Source organism: Amblyomma mixtum, chromosome 7 (genome assembly GCF_055824585.1).
Source record: "Amblyomma mixtum isolate Tamu chromosome 7, ASM5582458v1, whole genome shotgun sequence".
Lineage (NCBI taxonomy): Eukaryota > Metazoa > Arthropoda > Arachnida > Ixodida > Ixodidae > Amblyomma > Amblyomma mixtum.
The window spans coordinates 67,906,541-67,926,863 of record NC_143018.1 but is presented as its reverse complement, the minus strand read 5'-3'; positions in this window follow the sequence as shown (position 1 = coordinate 67,926,863).

Below are 20,323 nucleotides of genomic sequence, written 5' to 3'. Positions count from 1 at the left end.
TGTTCATCTGAAGTGCGTTTCGCAGCGCAACAATATGTGTGCGCAAGAGGCCAGGCAAGTAATTTTTCATAATTCTCGGGGTTTCATTAAATGCTGAAAAAATGAACATGTCATGCACATTGCCAAAAATTATTGCATCTTTGTTTCTTAGCGCCCTCTACAACTTGAAGGAATGCACTTGACCCTATAGAGTAAATATTAAAACTGTTGCATAAATAATCTTCCCTAATGGACCAATTACGCTGAATTAAAAATAACGTGAAGAGCACCACATGGCAGGAAACGATATCCTGCAGGCTTCACCCGGCTGCGGTGCGTCGCTTTCATCTAAACTGTTGTTCAAGTTACGTGAAGCAGCCTATACATTGCATGCACTTCAAACATTGCCAACCTAGAAAAGATTGCACAACATCAATTCACGTTTCTTTCTTTCGTCGTATACGTTGAAGACTTTGCTAAGGCTTCATTCCCGCTATGTGCTTTTCTCTGGCATCGACAAGGTTAAGAAAGGCATCTAATCACATTCACTCTGAAATTCACGTTTGTAACATACGGAAGTTGGAGTATAACTATAGAGAGACTAGCTTCCCTTACAATGTAGATATAAGTACAGAGGTACTGTTTTGATAGGTGAACCCCGAGCAAGATCTTGCGTTGTTTGTAGGTTTCTGCCAAGTAAAAAAAAAAAATCAAACAAACATTGCCGTGAAAAGGATTAGAACTGGCGGCGGCGCGGACAGGTGAGCTTCGCTGTCCAGTGCCCAGATCTAGGCTATCGCCTCATTTCTTTTAAAACATGTGTTTATTGCACTAAAATTAGGTTTAATTTCCAGCCAATTGCGGATTGTATTAAGCTGCAACACACTCTGGCGCTGTGCACTGCACATCGTCACCTCCATCAACATCCATGTGCGGCGCAAAGACACAGACAGAGAATTCCCTGTCTTCATCATCGTCGTTACCTTTCATGCAGTTGTGCTTTCGCATGTTTATAAAATTCAGGCATCTGCCCTTTTTGTTTTTCTGATAGGGTTAAGCGAGACGAGGGTGAGAAGCGGAAGACCGAGACATCTCTACCTGGAGAAAATTCAGGAATGTGTTCTCTTTAAACCATTAGTACCACAGAAAAACTAGCTGCAAAGGGAAAAAAACTCCCCATTTCCACTTTTACTCTTGCAATCATGTTTTGTTACCACCTCTGGTTCTCCATTAGACATCGCGGTGTTTATTTTTCCTGATTTCTAAGATTTAACCTATAACATTCAAGAAAAAGCAGGAGTGAAAGTACCATCCGTTCCAAACCGGTGAAGACCATTCGATCATCAATTTGCGTGATATGAGACCATGCGTGCCTTCCAACTTCCTACAAGACACTTCCTCACACGGAAAGCGCCCAACATCGTCTAGTCGAGGTTCCCTTTTTCCGTCCACTTGAACTGGCTGCTTGTTTGTGCTGAAGGAGCAAAACACACGTGCACTAGCGCAAGCTCCACTTTGATGCGGAATGCTCTTCTCCCTATCGCAGATATCTGAGCCTTCCATGTCCTCAAGCGCCCGCCGTGCTGCTCCATAGGGCTATAAAATGACTGACGGATGGTCTTCGTGTGTGCACGGCGCTGCGCTGCTCAGCAAACTAAGCTCTTCCCGTTCCCTTTGCCTGCCTAGATATAGAAAAAGAAAACGAGATAGCCCACCACATTTTCTTGGTCTAGCTCCAGTTCTTGTCGCTCAGCCAGGGGCCTGGCGCTTCAACGTTGCGTCGAAAGTTCTTTATGCAGTATTTTTTTTTTCATTTAGACGGCTTATAGCACAGAATCCCACCATGAGGCGCGCTTGTTGTTTTTTTTTAGACAAAAATTGCGAAACTGGGTCTCCTCTCTTGATGCGCTAGTGTACCTGATAGCTGCTCCTCTAAAGAGTTAGTTTATAGCATTATTCAATAAGAAGTCTGCGTGAGCACAAAAACCGAAGCCTCATTATAGTATTTATATCGTTAATCAGAGCGGAAATATATATACTTGTTAAAAACAGCTAGTAAACAGAAAGACAGACAAAAACACAAGAGACTGACACAAGACAAGAGACAACACAAGAGACAAGAGACTGAATACTATAAAACGTGAAAGATATTCAGCCAGATGTGCCCGCTAAGCAAGAAAGATGAGCTAGAAATGTGGTGTGGTATAGGAAAAAATCGGCAAAAATTTGTTGACCGTGGTAGTTACATGCGCTTTTATTTTTTAATACATAGTTATTCGTACGAAGTTCCCCGATACCGGACTGTGCTGTCCGCACCATCCAACTCCGCGGAAGATAAGCAGGAGTTGCAGATGCGCACCACATTCAGCAGTCGCCACAGCTGGTGAGAAGAGCAAGTGAAGACTGCGTTTATGGGCAGATTAGTTTAAGGTTTGTGGTTCATGGGGGTTTAACGTCTCAAAGCGACTCAGGCTATGAGGGACGCCGTAGTGAAGGGCTCCGGAAATTTCGAACACCTGGGGTTCTTCAACGTGCACTGACATCGCACAGTACGCGGGCCTCTAGAATTTCGCTTCCATCGAAATTCGGCCGCCGCGGCTGGGATCGAACCCGCTTCTTTCGGTTCAGCAGCCGAGCGCCGTAACCGCTGAGCCACCACGGCGGGGCGCAGATTCGTCCCTCATGACTAGAAAAGACTGCACAAAAAAAAAAACAAAACGGACGAGATTGAGTACTCGACAGCCAGACAGTCGCAACTGAATATGTAAGGAAACAAGCGTATTCCGACCGTCGCACCGACGCCAACTCATATGGCTGAAGCAATGCTCTTAAGGCACCTTTCGTTTATATGCATGCTAGCACAAGATTTGTTTACGCAATACGTTATTTTTTTTATAAAAAAAAGCCTTGGCAAAAGCACGTGCTACCTGATCGGAGCTTCTCAAAATTTTAAGACGAAAGCCTTTAATGGCTCATACTGTCGGCCTAAAACAAAGCGTGACACACGCGTTTCACTTGGGAACCAAAAAAGATGAAAAAAAAAGAATGGTTGCTTCAGATAGAGAAGAGAAAACATGAACCTATAAGCCTAGTTTGATTACTGCAAATTAATTAATTAATTAATTAATTATAGACAAAATGTCAAAATTGCGTCGAAATAGCACGGACGCCCATATAGCCACGGCAACGATGCGACGTCATATCCAACGGAAGTCGTCACGGCGTAGTGCCCTCGGCTTTCGCCTGTCAACACTTTAGTCGCCAAAATGTCCTCGCATTTTTTTCCGCTGCTTTAACAGAGCTTGATGTGCGTAATTTAGGCCTGTGTGCAGATGCGATGTAGTTTTCCCATTGTTTTCGAAATCAGAGACTAGAGCAACTTAGGGGCTGTGGTTTTGTCCAGCTGTCAAGGGAAGCTTTTATTCCGGACCTCCGCGGTGATTGGTATTATAATGCCAGAATGAAATTAATTGGAAACTCAAATATTTGTACTTTCACTTGGAGCGTGTGCAGCGGTGCAGTAATAAATAATGTCCTGCTGCTCCGTTTATAACGAACAGCTGGCGCTTCCTTTGACGTTTTTATAATGCAGTGACTAGTTGGCCCGATATAGGATTTATGTACGGGCAGTTTGCATAACCGCAGTAAGTGGCATGCCACCCTATTGTTTTATTCACATGGAACTAAAAGGAGCCGTTAGTGGCTAGCAGCGTTGCTGAGTAATCATTTTCAGAACCGAAAAAAAAACATTAAAACTGAACAGTATGTTGCTGAAAAGACACACAGCTGCAATACACAATCTACAACAAAAAGAACACAATGCGCAAGCAGGAATGGTAACTGCGAATGGAAAGTAAGCACTAAGCGGTCAAAGCCTCACAAACGGGAAATGCTCAATTTAGGCCATAAACAAACAGCAAACAATAAGGCAGGAGATAATGTCAAAAGAATAAGGTCGTAACCAAAGAGATCAAAGAGAGGGAGCCATGCGGACATGTGGAGATAATCCAAAAATAATAAGCGGGGACATTATGATGCAACAAAAAGGTAGTATTCACCGACGCAAGAAGGTATACGTAAAATTAATTGGTGCAACCACAGCAGCCATGAACTAGTAGTGCACGGAAAAGCAAGCAAACGCTTTAGCAATAGTGGAGACAGCCACGTGACTCGAGTGGTGCCAGTAAAATACTGATTCTAATATCTAAGAGCTGTGCACGGGCTCGGGCCGGCCCGAAAGCCCGTACCCGGCCCGGCCCGCGGGCCGGGCTCGGGCCTTCCGGAAGTCTATTCACCCGGGCCCGGGCCGGGCTCGGGCCACGGTATTTTTGTCTCGAACGGGCCGGCAGGGCTTCGCGATCGCGATTGCTCCTGCGTGGCTCCAGCCGCCCTACTGTTGCAAGGTTCGAAACTAATCTGCAGGAGCGCCGCACTTGCCTCAAGCCGTCATCAATGGACGATTTGTTGTTTTTACATAATAACTTGGAGGGATAACTCTCTACATGCGCCGTGTTTGCATATACTCACCAATTTTCATCTAGACCATGAGAGCCGAGCATTTTAAAAACATTGAAATAAACTGATTTTCCTTAAATTATCTCTTTCTGTTTCATCGTCACTTCAATTTCAGTTTTGCAAGTCGGGCCGGGCCCGGGCCGGGCCTTAACTCGGGCCGGGCCCGGGCGGGCTTATGTTTCTTCAGTGTCGGGCCGGGCCGGGCCTCCGTCAGTAGTGTAGGGCTCGGGCCGGGCGCGGGCTGAAATTTGCGGCCCGTGCACAGCTCTAATCTAAGAATCCGTGTAACCGTGAGTCCTAAGTATGCCTCTCTACTCGAGGAAAGATATCAGCGCTATGATCAGCAATTTCTTTGCTCCAGGCATCAGCCATGTACCCAACAGCTTTTGAACAGTGAAGAGCCATATATCGAGACCGATCAACACTCTCCTAGTTGAATTGGTCTGTTCAGCACATTCCAACAAAATTTGTTATATCAGTCGTCGTAACCACGCATATCATGCGAGCTGTATGCGGCACCAACTTTATGCAAAAAGTGTTCCGTGCACGCTGTTTCTAATCTTCAGCGATGAATGATGCAGTTGTAAATCTCGACAGTGGATATATGCAGTATAGGTGCGTACTTTTACAATGAGGCTTGTATAATATGGACTTCAAAAGATTAGGTATTTCCCATTCCGAGAGTGGAAGGACTGAAGAAGTACTATTGATATGAGCTTGCCTAATCACTGCGTCAACTTAGGTGTTTCCATTGGTTACTCTATGTCCTGGAATTCAGTGGAAGAGCACAGTGGACTGTGGTTTGGTCGCCCCAGAAAAATTCCTCTAATGTTTCATTTTCGAAGTGCACTCCAGTGATTATGTACGTGTCCGGAGTCATCTACCCTATTTCTCTAAGCTACGGGAAAGCCTGCATTGACCAAAAGGATCGAAGTATAAACGACAATTCAAAGGAACAGAAGCTTTCCGCGCTCAACAAAGCAGGGTCTCATTTACCATGTGACTATTCTGTATGCTCCACGACAGAGCATGTCCAGGCATGCCGGCCATTGGGCTTTCCATCCTTGTTTCCAGGAGTTTCAGCGCCCAGAAATATCTCCAATGAACAGACTAATGTGCACGAATCGTAAGTACCTGCAAACGCACAAGTGGATGTCACTAAAATGCACCCAGCCCCACATTGTATGTATGACTACACAGCATAGTACACTGCATTCTTAAAGCCGCATTGGGAGAAAGGTATTTACCCCGTGTTATCTAATTGAACTTAGAAGCAGAGGTAGTTGAAGAAGAAAGGTGGTAGCCTTGAGGGAATACGAGGGATTCTACATGAGCTCTCGAAATCAGAAGAACAGAAGAAAGGTGCAATTATCCATCATATAAAAAAGCAAGCGGTGCATTTCACCAGCATGTACTACATAAAGTGAAAAACTGATGAGCAAAGTTCACCTATTCGTTCCTGTGCCCTTCACCGGCACTTGTGTCGTAAAGCAAGATCACGTCACATTTAAAAAAATGGCAGTGGCTTAGTTATGTTACGCCAGGATATACATAGCGTGAGGTATTGGTATAGCCCGCAGCGGCGAGCGCGCGCGGCGAGGCGCGCCAGCTGTCCGTAGTGACGTCACTTGCTCCTCGCGCATGCGCAGTATAGTAGAGCAAGAGAGCATGCGAAACGGCGAGACTGGCCAATGGAGCTCACGCTATAAAAATGTCTTATAGATCATGCAAGAAAGCAGTGACCTCTATATATGACGGGCTTTTTTCGTTAAACGCCTTGCTGTTGCATACAGAAATCAATATGGTATGACTGGGGACCCTCAGAAATGTTATATGGAAAACTTATGTTTGCCGTCAGCCCACTCTATTGCTGTTGTCGGTGTTGGCTTGTTTGCATGTTTGACCCATACCGCGCGCGAAAAAAGCAGTTTTAGCCGAAAGGAATTCTCTTCGCCAAAGAGCGACTTTCTGTAGCAATTTTCTGGCGTAATGGTGGCAGGGTGACGCCACCATTACGGAATGGACCCAATTAACGGTCAGGTTTTCTGTTCCTAAACAATTATACCCCTTATAAATTACTTATAAATTCGAGAGCAAACTTTTGTCCCTCTTTGTAGCTTTACTTACAGGGAAACAGCGTGGTCTCTTACATTTCTGCTGGTAAGAACGTTTCCCGCGCATCTTCCTACGCATTAATTTCTCAGGTTGCTTCAGTCAATTAAGGCTTCTGCCTACCTGTGTAACTGGAGCAAGAATTTCTAAAGCAAGGAAACCTACAAACCGCTACTGGAAGCCCGCAGACCCATTTGGCAAAGCAACCACATACTTCGCTGCACTTTACAACGTCGCGATGTAAGCGCACCACTTGCGTTACGATGTTCCCAAAGGTAATGATTGGCAGCGTTCTAAAGAATGGAAGGTGTGGGCTCATCACACTCTCAATAAACAACTCTCATTGCTGCTTAAGGGACTCAAGCGAGATTGGATGGGGATCGTAATCGCTGTAATTGTACCCGTCGCAAATTGTACCAACGTCAAAGCTTTCGGGAAACAACGCAACGAAACTCACTTATTCGCAGTGCGTTTAATCCCGCATTCGTATCTTCCGTAAGAACACGCGCCGACGGTAAATGCGGAAGCATTTGCATGTCAATCACTCTGCCAGCAAGGCTCCTCCTCATATCACGCTTGTTATGCGGACAGTAGTTAACGCGTACCAACAGCCATATCAGCCGAGCCTCCACGAGTTTTCCCTCCTCCTTCCTCTGTATCGCTCCCCCAAACTGCATCGTCTTGGGAGCCTCGCTTAGGCTCTTAACCGCAGCAAAGCTTTTGCAGTGGCGGCCCTTACTCGCCATAGCTCAGCACTGGTCCGTTCGTTTTAAGCAAGCCGCGTGAAAAATAAAGCCGCCTGCATACGTGCGCGCATGGGGACTCCTGCTGAAAAGATGTCCCGTCCGCTCAGTATGCGCGGAGTTAATAATAGCCGAGGTGCAACGCAGAAGGGCCCATGGCGCGGCAGCGAAATGGCCTCTTCTGTTCCCTGCATGGTGCGTTATCTCCTTAACTTACTTGGCTGCACGCTGCGAAACACTGACTCCACCCCATCCAAAACCTCGAAAAAGTATACTGAACGCGTAGTTTGCCTAAGCTTACGTCTTTGCAGAGAAAAAGGAGATGAAACGAGACGCTGTGCGCCAAATCGCGTAAAGCGCTGAGCTTAAATGTTCAGAAGGCTGAAAGGCGCCACTTTCAGCTAATGCACATAGTTGGGTTACTTGGCCGGTTGGCACTTCAGGCGTCGTAACTAGCATTTACGAGCACGGGCGCAAGACATGACAAAAGGAGGCTAGCCTGACTTGAAACTGACTTTTAGTACGCATCTAGGCAGTATCACACATGGTCTTACCGTCCTTCTACCACCCATCCCCTGCAGTTAGCAAACTCAGAGTAAACAGACAGGTAACTACAGCACCTGATGCTTGCTCACCGCACTGGGCTCTCTAGAACAGTACACTCGGCCGCAAGTAGCACGAGGCAAAGGTGTACTGGGCCCTCATAGGGCTGAGTTTTGCAACAGCAGCGTTCTTTTTCTCTTTATACTACGTAGAGAAAGCTTTACACGTGAAACCACATGCTCCTTACAGAAAGGCGAATTTCAGAACAAAGATCACTTAGGCCAGCACGTGCGTTAAGCAGGGGCCACCATTGGTGAATTTGACTCTTCATCACCCCCACTGTATGCACCAACGTTGACTGCACACGAAAAAGAAACTTCGCATATCATGTGGGGTTTTCCCTCATGTTGCTCTTCCAATGACTTCATTGCTCAGTTAACAAGAAAAAGCCTTGCGGCACGTGACGTGAAAGTTATTCTCAGATAGATTAAAGAGAAATGCTGTTGCTGCAATTGCCCAAAAGTGGTGGTACGATTCCACCGAAGAAAAAAGCAGATACGAATATCTCAGTTCACAAGTCGGCAATAAAGCTCACAGATCATCCCGAAAAACAGCGACTTCCAACTGCTTCTATAAGAGAGACCACAATGCAGTGATGTGCTGTGGTCACATAGAAAGGCCAATAGTGTATTTATGGACCCATTGTATACTGTACTACGTCGTGGTCGTGGTAATAGTCCCATTAATGTCTGCGTAAGGTGAATAGGCGTTAGAGAACGCGCTGAAAACATCTCTTTCCTATACTGCGTGCGTAGATCCAAGAGGAGCTCTTTCTTTTTTGGTTTAGATGTACCCCACCCCAATTTACCTTAGCGATGTTGCGGAAGCAGCACTGTTGCCCGAAGTTCACAACAGCTACGTTGGTTTTAGGGGCGCGTTGGAGACGGAGCCCCCCGAGAGAACAAACTCTACATAGAAGGGTCGCCCAGTCGCCACTTCAGAACAAAAGCGCACGCCAGCACAAACGTTCAACAGATCCTGCTGAGATTCTAATCCCGTATCTATGGTAAAAAGTACTAACTCATATACATTTCGCTGTTCTGAGGAAGTTAGAAGTGACAACCACAGGTATATTGGAACCAGCCGCCAGGTGAGGTTTTGAGAAATGTATGGTCTCTCAGTAGCGGTTCGAAGCCAGAAATGAGCATCATCATCAATCATAAATGCACAGCATGTCTCGTTCTTCGGGGTGGGAATTACGAAACGAAATGAGCACAAAGTACCTTACATGTGGAACTGACAATGTTTCCAAGGCAGTGAATATTAAATAATTGCAGCGCACCAACCATAATACAGTTCATTTTTATTCATAAATCATGACATATTTGCAGTTTGAAAAGCCACAAAAGACCTCTAAAAACGTCGTCAACATGCGTGGAATACCGGAAAATGACAAATTTTAAAAAGAATTTAATGAATAGACGTCTCAATCTTATACTGTTGTCTTTTGTACTAAACATTGTACTGTGTAAGCACTCCTTATCTTCTTGCAGCACGTATCATCTTGGGAGAAACGTCCTTGACACAAGTGCACTTTTCTTCTAATTCGTCTTTAAGTACACTCTAGTTAATGCTGTGTGTTTCCAGCTCACACTCCGGAGAAACGAAACAAGGGATGTTTCCCGAACGCACCCGAAGGCAGGAGTCGGTTAATGCGCGCTCCGCTTCACTGCTCAGGGCGTATCCAGGAAAGGGAGTGAGGCGCGGCCTCACGTTGGCTGAAGTGGTGATTCTTCTCATGTACGCCACTCGAATCAAGACGGTCCCCGCAAGCTGTTCGGTTTTTCCTGAGAACTGGGATAATCCACTTTTTCCCACACCCCCGGGCTGGCGAAGCGGTGAAGAGGGAAGCCAGCGGTTAAAGAGCCGGTTTTTTTACCCGCGCTGCAAACAGGCCTGTAGGATTACAAACGAGTGTGCTCTGTGCAACTATTTGATCCTGGTCTTGCGGGAAGCAGTTGAGAGTAAGCCGTGAGTACTGTCACAGAATAAACGACGCGTTGCCTATAGTGTCGCTGATGTTCTCTATAAAGAGTGCGGTTTTCCTATCAAACTGACACTTCTTAACTCTTGCCGCCCGAAGTCAAGCAGTGATTCCCTAAGGACCACTTATCAAGAAAACCTACGTGCAAGGCCTAGCACAGCGATGAGGATAAATTGTCTTTATTGTTCTCTCAATTGTCCTCCTATTTTAGGCTGAAGCATCTGGTCATGAACATTACAGGTGGAGATGAAGCAGTTGTGTGTCCCTAACGTAAGCTCCAGCTGCGGGGTTCCCCTAGCGTGTGTACCCACCATTAGGCTGTGGGCCCATACGATGAACGGCTATGTCCATAAATTCGTACGCTGCCGCTTACAAGGGACCCTCCCAAATAAGTGGCCCCATAAAGGGCCGGCTGCCCCTGTGCAAGATCGCCCTCCCTACTCTTATCAGGTCCAGATGAGAGTGAGATTCGGCGGCTGGTTGTTCGTTTCGATGCGCTGAGTTGTGCACATCATGTACAGGTCCCTCAAAGCGGTTCTGTTCCACGCGCATGGCAAGAAACCATACCTCCCAAGGAGGGTCTTTGCAGCGTAATAGGCGGTCACCATTCCTGCTATATATCTTCAAACCTGAGAGGCACTGGAAATGTCGACAACCATGTTTGTGCGCAGCTCTTGGAGTCGTGTGCCCATTTTCTAAAAGAGAGCGTGAGAAAGAGCTTGGCGTACTAAGGCTCCCGCTACTCATAAAGTTCCTTACGGGGCACATAAAAATAAAGGCGGAGTTTATTCGTAACCATGACGAAACAAGTTTTTGAACCCGGCGCCTAACAAAGAAAGGGCAAATTATAGAAGGCAAGAGAGGTCGCTACAGCGTTTACCATTTTCTTATTGATTAAATCGCTGTACTCTTTTTTCTTCTTGCACTGCAACTTGAGCATTATCATTTTTCAACCCCAACAAGCAGCGCGTGCTGATATGTGAGGCAGAATTAGGAAATTCTTGGTCTCGAAAAAAAATTAACTTCCAACTTGTGATCGCCCGCTCAACTAGTTCTGAGTGCTTTGCTGCTTTCATTTGGTGACAACAAATGGCAGACCATTCCCACATGATGCATTTTTCAGTTTAAGGGTTCAAGAATTGGAAGCTATCGGGAGCCTTAATTTACACGCGATGTAAAAAGATGCAGGAGCTTCTACCATACATTTCGACACCATTGATTACGAATACCAGTGATTGCGATTCGAGCAGCAACGAAAACAAATGAACTGTGATGATATGTCCTCGGAAGAAAAGACTAAATTGTGTAATGTTGCAACAACATCTGCTGCATTATAGCCAGATAAAACTTAAGAACGGAGGGGCTTTTCCCTGTCAAAGGACCTCCTTCCAGTCAATGGCGTCGGCCGATTCTTATGAGCCTGCTAGTGTGACAAAGCAGGGAGTGGTAGATGAAAGGGGACAATCCCTTCCCTCTATTGTCGGGGATAGACCCCTCTCTCTATTGTGGGGCCACTTCCTTGATTGTGACGCAAGCAGGGTCATTAAAATGGGCCGACGCCATTGGCTGGAAGGTGGTTCTTTGACAGGAAAAAGCCGCTGCGTTCTTAAGCTATATCCGACCATTGTAACCTCGCGCACTATTCAAGAAGAATTTGCGAGCTGAAAGCTTTCTGCGAACTGGCTCTGGCACTCGCTTTTCCCACGTTAACCAGAAGAAAGCTATAAAATGGAAAGTGCAGTTTTTCGCTGCATACTAAACTCTGGAGGCGTTGGTTCACAACGCAAAAACATAGATCATACCGGGCTACGAAAAGTAGATAAATGGTTCGGAAAAACCTTGCTGAATTACACGTTTACCGCTACTGTTTCAAAAAAGAAAATATTCATTTCGTCTTTGTTTCTGGCTACGAACCCAAGGTAAGCTTCTTGAAAGCACATGTTATCGTAAGGATGCGCAGTTGTGGCTAGATCTGCTCTTGGAAGGCTGTAGGCAACCAGCGAGCGCATCGCCAATACGTGACTATACGAACCTTTCGGTCCACTGGCTTCTCACGAGCAACTAGATAAACAGGCGCAGGTTTCCTACAACGGAGGTCGGTCTTTAATGGCTTACACACGGTAGGAATTCTCGGTCCATTAGAAGTATTTCTCATCCCATTATAGCAGCAGCGCATGTGTGCACGCACTGAGGGGCATTCGGCGGCGGCGAAAAAATGCACGAGGAACGAGCGATCATTATGGGAACGTGACCGCAGTGAATGGGAAAGAATATCGGCTTCGCGACGATGCTTCTTTGTCGGGGTGAACAGTGCGGCAGCGAGCCTTATAGCGGCTACGCTGAATGCAGTCGGCAATCGTGCTTTTACTACGGCCCCGCTACGGAGCTAAGTGCGAGAAGTGGGAGAACCTAAGTCGTCCGTAGAGGGACAATCGATGACTGCATCCATTGTGATCAATTATTTACGGCTTCGTTTCCGCGCTAAATACGATTCCCATTAAATCGAATAAGGAACCTTATATTTTTGCCATAAGCAAATAGCAACAGGAGAGCCTGTATTCGCATTTTCAACTAAAACGCACTAAGGTCGGACACTTTTACAGCCCGAGTTCTGAAATAATTGCAGAGCCACTTTCCATTCTGAGGGCGAAATTATTGAGCAAAACGCCTGTAATATCGAGCGATACTAGCGGTCGCCTTTTCCACCGATTTATTTCCCACTATCACCTGCTGCGATCAAAAAGCCCCGAGAGACACACACAAGGCTCACAGTTGCCCGGAAGCGTGCAAAATTCACGTCCTAATTTTTTGCCATCAGGCTAAAAATTTAAGGCACCATTCAAGAGCTCCTGGTTCTCTACGATGCGGGGACATAGTGCCACTTGTGGAGCAGTAACGTGGCCTGGTGTCACCCTCGCATCACCTGGTCTCGCTAGTAGCAATGGCTGTTTCGTATGTTGAAGACGAGACCCATGATTCTGCAATTCTTAGCGCCGCCATGGTTTGAGTGAGTAAAAGTTGAAACCGTACTATCGTGGCTGCTGAAAACAATTACTAAACTTTATTTCTCACTTCAGAGGTTGCTCAGCACTTCTTCTCTCCAATCTCTTCTGTTCCTTCACGCCCCGACTAATGTTCTCTTGCATTCAGTAACAGTAAAATAGCCACAGTGCCTCTGTCTTTTTCGTAACTTATTATATTCTTATTATTATATTTGCCCTCTTATTATATTTGCCCTTCATGGTTTTTAAGGTGCTTCACCGAAATGGTTACTTCAGGTTTAACGCACTACTTTAGTTACACGAGCAGGCATAGTGCAAATTCATTGCAGCGTGCCCAAACGTAAGCTCCTCTGTCTACGGCAACGTTCAGAGCTCTCGCTTCAGCACAGCCCCGTCATGCAACGATACCCGGCGTAATTACCCAACTGCGACGCTCGCGGTCTTAATTATGAATGCGCACTAAAAACAATGGCGTTGAAAATAACACACGTGGGCGTTCTCCTGGATGACATGATTTTCCAACTGGTCCGTGTACGAACACAAACCGGGATGTACTCAGGATTGCTTGGGCGGTAATCCCTGTCAGCGGGGCTTCTCGCAAAACAAGGTAGCCATGTCGACGCTTTAGTTTATGATAGTGACCATCCCCTCTTCCCATTACGCGTATACTTTGGCAGCCACTGCTAACTCACACAACCTGAATACATTGTGCTATACATCCTAGGCGCCTGGGCAAGTAGTCGACTGGCCACTCATCGTTCGTCTCTTTTAAGAAAGCGTGCATCGGAACGAGCGTGTCCTTTGATGGAGGACACGTGCGTGCTTTGCCTGAAAATAAGTCCTGTTCGTGCTACATGCGTCGCTTAATGAAAGTCGGCCAGCAGCCTCGTTTGCAGATAGGGCTGCAGTGAAAGCCCAACTGTCGTTCTGAGGCCAGTGTCCTCCTCGACCATCTAGCTGTGTGCTGCCTGACGCTGCAGCTTGTTCTGCTTCTCATTTCAAAATATATGCCGTAGTTTAATGTTCAGGATAGACATAGTCCCCCGCGAGCACTTTTATGGCAGGTGTGCGGCATATGGCGCTTCCGCTGCACTTCTCACAACTCTTCTCGAAATCTTCGGTTGACGAATAAATGTCAGGAATGACGAAAATAGAAGCCGCTGACCAAAAGAAAGGATGGGATGACGTTCCGGCTCCCCCATGGGCTCCCGTGGCGGAGCCGAAACGTCATCCCATTTTTTCTTTTGGTCGGTGCCTCATATTTTCGTCTTGTACCATCCCGACCAGACGGGTTTTCGTCAGACACTAGACTTAAACTGTCAGGTATCATTCAGAGAGTCGTTTCACCAATTATCAAACAATATTTTAATCAATTAATTAATTAAATAACGTTGAATGGGCCTCTCTATTGAGGGTATCGGGGCAGCAGCGTTGGGCTTGCGTCCGTGCTTAATACCATTAGAGCGCACATGTAGGACTGCACCAGAGCGAATTGGGCGCCACCGGCGGCCCCGTGCCCCACACCCACCGGTGGTGTCACTCTTTTCCACCTTCCATCTGACAGGTGCCACAAGTGGTACACGAGTGTACCACCTACCATCGGTCGTACACGGAAAAGCCAGCTGCGGCCTGCCAGCTGCCACGATTAGCAGGCGGCAAAGTGAAGCGAGAGAAATACACATATTTGCTTTTAGGAGAGACTCGAAGGAAGTGGGCCGTGAAGAACCCAGCGGGTGCTTACCATCGGAAGAGGAGATACGGCGGAGTGTTACCGTGGAAGACGCAGGGCGTATCAGCTAGTTTCAATGAGAACTGCTGATTAATGCGCCAAGCCGCTGATGTTAGCTATGGAGCAAGAAGACTGAATTATAGCGCATTCTATGATTCAAAGTAGATTAAGCATGTACAATATGTAAGATTGGTAAACGGTAAACGGAAGAACCAGCTGCGAGCAGCCAGCTTCCACGGTGGCAGGTGAAGAACGGGAAATCCTCATCACCACTTATTTGTTGTGTTGTCGTGCATGGCAGCTCACAACGAGTTTCTTACGCTCTGGCACTTTCGCAACTAATGGAAATCGGGTGTACTGCAAGGTTTCTTTCCGAGCCATCTTCCAAAGACTAGAAAGGGACTTTTTTCGCTGCTATCAAATGCAGCTGTTCCTAAAATTCCCCAGCCCAAAAGCAGTTCGCAAGTGGTAGACAGCTTTATCACTGGCACTTAATCTTGGGCTGATATCTCAGTGTCGGTCTTCATTGAATGGCGCTAGCGCACGGGTCACTTCTAAAGCTTTGTGCCGTAGGAAAAGCTTTGTAAATGAGTCGGAAAGAATTCTGAAATGCGAAGAACTTTGATGGCCATTTCAGCTTATGCCACGCCATGCAGCCGCAGTCAGTTTTGTCTTACATTTGTGCTCCTCCTGCACAACAACTCAGAAATGCTATGACACTGCCGAGTTCTGTCCTCGTGTCGTTTCTATAAAATCTAGTCGATAAGTTAATAAAGGCAAGTGGCCTTTCGCCCGATACTGACAATATAGACGCTGTATTTGATTGCATATAACCAATTTTCAGCGACACTGTTTGGCTGAATTCAGATCATTCGGGCAAGTACGCTTACAAAACCACATTGAAATAAACAATGCTCGCTTGTGTTAAAAGCAAAAAGTAAAAATATCAGCATGAAATCAACCGACTACTCAACGACTAAAAATTCTATTGTTTTTCCTACTCTCGAAGAGTTAGTTTGGTGGTAGCATTCAACGGCTGCAAAAGCAAGCTCGGTTCCAGGTACACAGGCTCACTGAGCATGACATCAAATACTGTGGTGTAGTACGGTTGGATATGGCATGGCAGGCAATTTTGTAGAAAAGCATACTGGGTAAGGCACTGCTAAACACGAGCACTTAAGCTAAAACCTTCCCCCGCCGCTGTTCGATTAAGCGAGCATGATGTCCATCCGTCTGGAAACGTTCAGCAGGCGGAGGATCCGTCCCATACATATGCCGCATTTGCCTGGTGATGATATTTGGCTGTGAGCTAGTCTTCGCGCTCCGCCTCACGTACGGATACATTTTCCCGTGGCCGATGCTTCTTCTGAGGCTCAGGAACACACGTAATGTTGCGTGCTAAGCACAGTTGATCCGATTGTTTCGTGTCTTTACTGGCCAAGGAGCTGCACGCCTCAGACGTCGTCCTTTCGCAGCCAATAAGAAGACGGAGCATCCAAGTGCACGGAAAGGAGCGATCAGCCTCGTTAGATAGCCGAAAGACCAATAACAGTAATTCTTGTTAAGCAGCCGACGCTAAAGCCATTAAGCCACCTTTCAAAGAAATCTTACAACTGGGTAACCAAGCAACTGACGTTCATTAATGTTATGTTTTGGTCTTGATCTTTAAAAGCGAAGGCTGCGTTTAATTTATTTTCACATTTCATCGCAAGACAATTTACATGCTCTATTTTTTTAGTTCGCTGAAAACAGCCTTCGCTAGGCTAAACCATTATCCTACAGTGGAGGGTATAAAATAGGAACCAATGTCATGGGCGTATATAATGACTTAGCCACCATAATGAATATTCATTATGTCATTATTGTAAATAGGTTTGGTTTGGTTTATGGGGGTTTAACGTCTTAAAGCGACTCAGGCTATGAGGAACGCCGCAGCGAAGAACTCCGGAAATTTCGACCAACAGTATTTCATCAACGTGCACTGACATCCACAGTACACGAGCCTATAGCATTTCTCTTCCATCCAAATGCGACCGCGGCGGCCGGGTTTGAACTCGCGTCTTTCGGGTCAGTAGCCTTCAGCCATAACCACTGAGCCACCGCAGTGGCGTTATTGTAAATAGCAAGCGCAAAACAAACAATGGATACTTCCTTGAGGTACTGTGTATTGACTGGGTAAATTATTGAAATGCATCTTATCAACTGAAATCACGATAAACACTGCAAAACCATGATAAACAGCCCAAAACAATGGCCACACAGTACTAGCGCATCTAATTCATACTTGGCTAAACTACGCATATAAAACATCATTTTTTTAAAGGTGATTGCAACTAATCGCACACTTCAAAACGTTTCCCTTTGAAGCCATTCAATTAATCTTATTCCCAAATAGCCTAGCAATGATGGTCACCTAGTTAATCCCAAATGTGTTCCCAATCATTATTTCATCTTCAAACAATCGAGGAGTGTACATGCAAAGAAATTTAGGGTCTTCCTAACCCCACAGGCGCTGGAGTAAAAATATTTTATATGTCTTTAGATACTGAAGGCCGTTTCATCGGAGCATATCAAACCGTTACGAAGCTTTGATTCTCTTCTTCATCGTCACACCATGCACCCTGGTGCTGCGATATTAAGGGGGATAAAAGTGTTCCTTGATACGCTGCCGGGATACATGCGGCGTTCCAAGGGCTGTTATGCATGTCTAACGGTGGCTGCATTGTGGAATTAATTTCTGGGCCGGAAAGACGCTGTCACACGACGAAGACCATGCTTCGCGGTTGTCCGGGGTTCCAGCTTCCAGACAACTTTGTGTTCTTCTGGCACTTACGCTTCATAGCTGAGTTCCTTTTTGCGGGAGCCTGCGCAAAGGCTAGGGGGAAATAGCTCGGGCACCCGCACGACGATAACCATTCTCTCCGTATGGCCATTCCGGCCAGACAGGCCATCGATCGATGATATACACGAAGGCTGCTGACAAGGCCTTCAGGGCGTGCCCTCTGACCATTGTATTTGATCTGGAATGATTTCTCACGGCATCACCCCGTAGTAAAATGTTCGTTCAGCGCTCAAAGACGGACAGATTTCCGAAATACCGCGGGCCAGTTCATCTCTTAACTACGGCACGCTTAAGTTTAGGAGAGTCAGCTATGCTGTTGCAATGTGTCGCTGCAACTGTATTATTCATTGCTTCTCTGACTGCAAAAGCATTTAGTTGTAAGCGGCAAATTTCTGAGTACGAATCGGCATCATACGGCTTTTATACAAGGCAAACAAAAATTCGAGGTAAACTTAGACCTTTTTTCACGACTACCTGAATGGCGTTCCAAACGCAATGAGGCCTCTTTAAGACACTATCTTTCCGCCACAGCCAAGCAAATCTGGCAAAAACACAGCCACCTTGACCGGGCGGAAGGCGAGGGATTCTCTGGCTTTCCCATTCGGTGCGAGCCCCTGCGGAAAATGTTAACAGGGGTAGTTCATCCGCTCGCCGCGAGGCGTGCTTTCACTCCACCCCCGATCGCGGCTCCACCCCGGCGAGGCCTGTTTATTTTGCTCACGTGTTGACTTGCGTTAAAGACACGCAAAAAAGTGTTTGGCGTCGTCCCCGTGCGTGGTATACGGGTCAGAAGCAGTCCTGTTTCTCTGAATGTATGCTGACGTTGTGGGTCAGGTGGGTTCTACTGATGGGCGTAATGTCCCCCGACAGCTGCGCGACGCAGAGTGCCCCGCATTTTTTTCTTGAAAAAAGGAAGATCTTCACAGCAGAGCGCACAATGGGGAATGTGCAGCCCAATATACAAAGACAAGGAACAGAAACAGCAAAGGCGACACGTGGGCGCTCATTTTCACGTGCCTCCCCTTCAATGTTTATGTCCCTTGCCTTTGTATTTTGCGCTATACATTCGCAAAGCAAAGCCAACTAGCCCGTAAGCTCTGTCTTGAACGGAGCGTAGAAGCGGGCCATGAGAGGTACTGAACGCATGTAGCCGTGTTGTCCCCGTGGATTAGTGTACTTTGAGATTTGGTAAATTTCTAAGGTCTTAAGCTCTTATAAGCCTTTTGCGTGCCTTTAATCCTCCTGGCAGCCACTTCAATCGCCGACATTGAGGAGTTCGAATTAGCCCGTTGTGCTGCTTCACCAAGTCGTCTTTATATTAATCTCTGCCCGATGTAAGGTTGCGGTTGAGAAACTGCACTCAGTTTAATTCTCACATCCTAGAGTTCACAGTGCGTGTGTATGTGATGCGCGTATTCACTCCTCATACATCAGGATGCCTTAGCAGTAATAGTGCAACCTCTATTAGATCGAATGATAGATCCTTGCGATAAAAGCATGAAAATATGCACTAATTCCAGCCGCTTTCTTGCATATCGACCTTCGGCTACACGTACTGTCATTTTAGCGTCATGGTTTATTCAGGAACGTATCTCAAGCCTTACTTAGTATTTCCAACAATAAAAAAAAATATGAACAAGTAGTGTTTTCTCATCAGTCAACGCGTTCAGGCTAATATTCAGAAAACAGCGGAGTGAATAACGCGGTAGGAGCCTTGGACGCAAAAAATTCTCTTCAGTCAATATTGCCCTGAATCAAAACGGAATCAGTGTTGCAACACTGTGCTCAAAATCGATTTAAAGATTATACTATTAAAATCAACTCAGAACCTCCCTAATTTCCGCCTTTTTTAATCACCTTGCACTCAAAACACTCTACTTTACAAAAATAGCGTAGTTCGTCTGTACTGCGCAGTTTTTTCGCTTGCAAGACAGAAGGACTTCGTGTATATATTTACTAGTTTGTTTAAAATGCTGGTAGCCACAGTAGTGTTCAGCAATTTCACACGGGAACAGCAGTTCACAATGGGTGGCGAGGGGTTTGAAGTGCTAAGGGAATACGTATACTTAATGCAGGCAGTGACCGCTGATTCAGATCATGAAGGGAAATAACTAGAAGAATAAGATCGAGGTGGAACGTATATGACAGGCTCTCTCAGATCATGAATAGTAGTTTTTCGATTATCGAGAGAAAGTGCGCAAAAGTTGTACTTTACCGGTACTCATCTATAGGGCGGAAACGTGGAGGCTAACGAAAAGAGTTCAGCTTAAATTAAGTACAGCGCATCGAGCTATGGAAAGAAAAAGGATGGGTGTAACGTTAAGAGACCGGAAGCGGGCAGAGTGGGTGAGGAAACAAACGCAGGTAAATGGTATCTTAGTCGAAATAAGGAGGAAGAAATTGGCTTGGGCAGGGCACGTAATGCGAACCTCTGGTGCTTAAGGCAACGGAGTGGACTCCAAGAGAAGGCAAGTGTTGCGGGGGGCGGCAAGAAGGTAAGTGGGCGAATGAGATTAAGAACTTTGCGTGGATATGGTGGCCACAGCTGACAAAGGACGGAGTTAATTCGAGAGACATGGGAGAGGCTTCTGCCCTGCAGTGGACGTAGTCAGGCTGATAATGACGATGAAGATATTTCTTTATGCCTGACTTCAATTTAAAGAACCTGTGTTCTGCGAGTGGCAGAGCACAGCCGTGACTCATTCAGCGCACAGGCGATCCTACTTACAATCGAGAAACTGACGATACACGAAAAGGTCAGCAGGGAACATCTAGTAACTTTTGACGCTAATCTAAGTTCTTACACGCCATTTA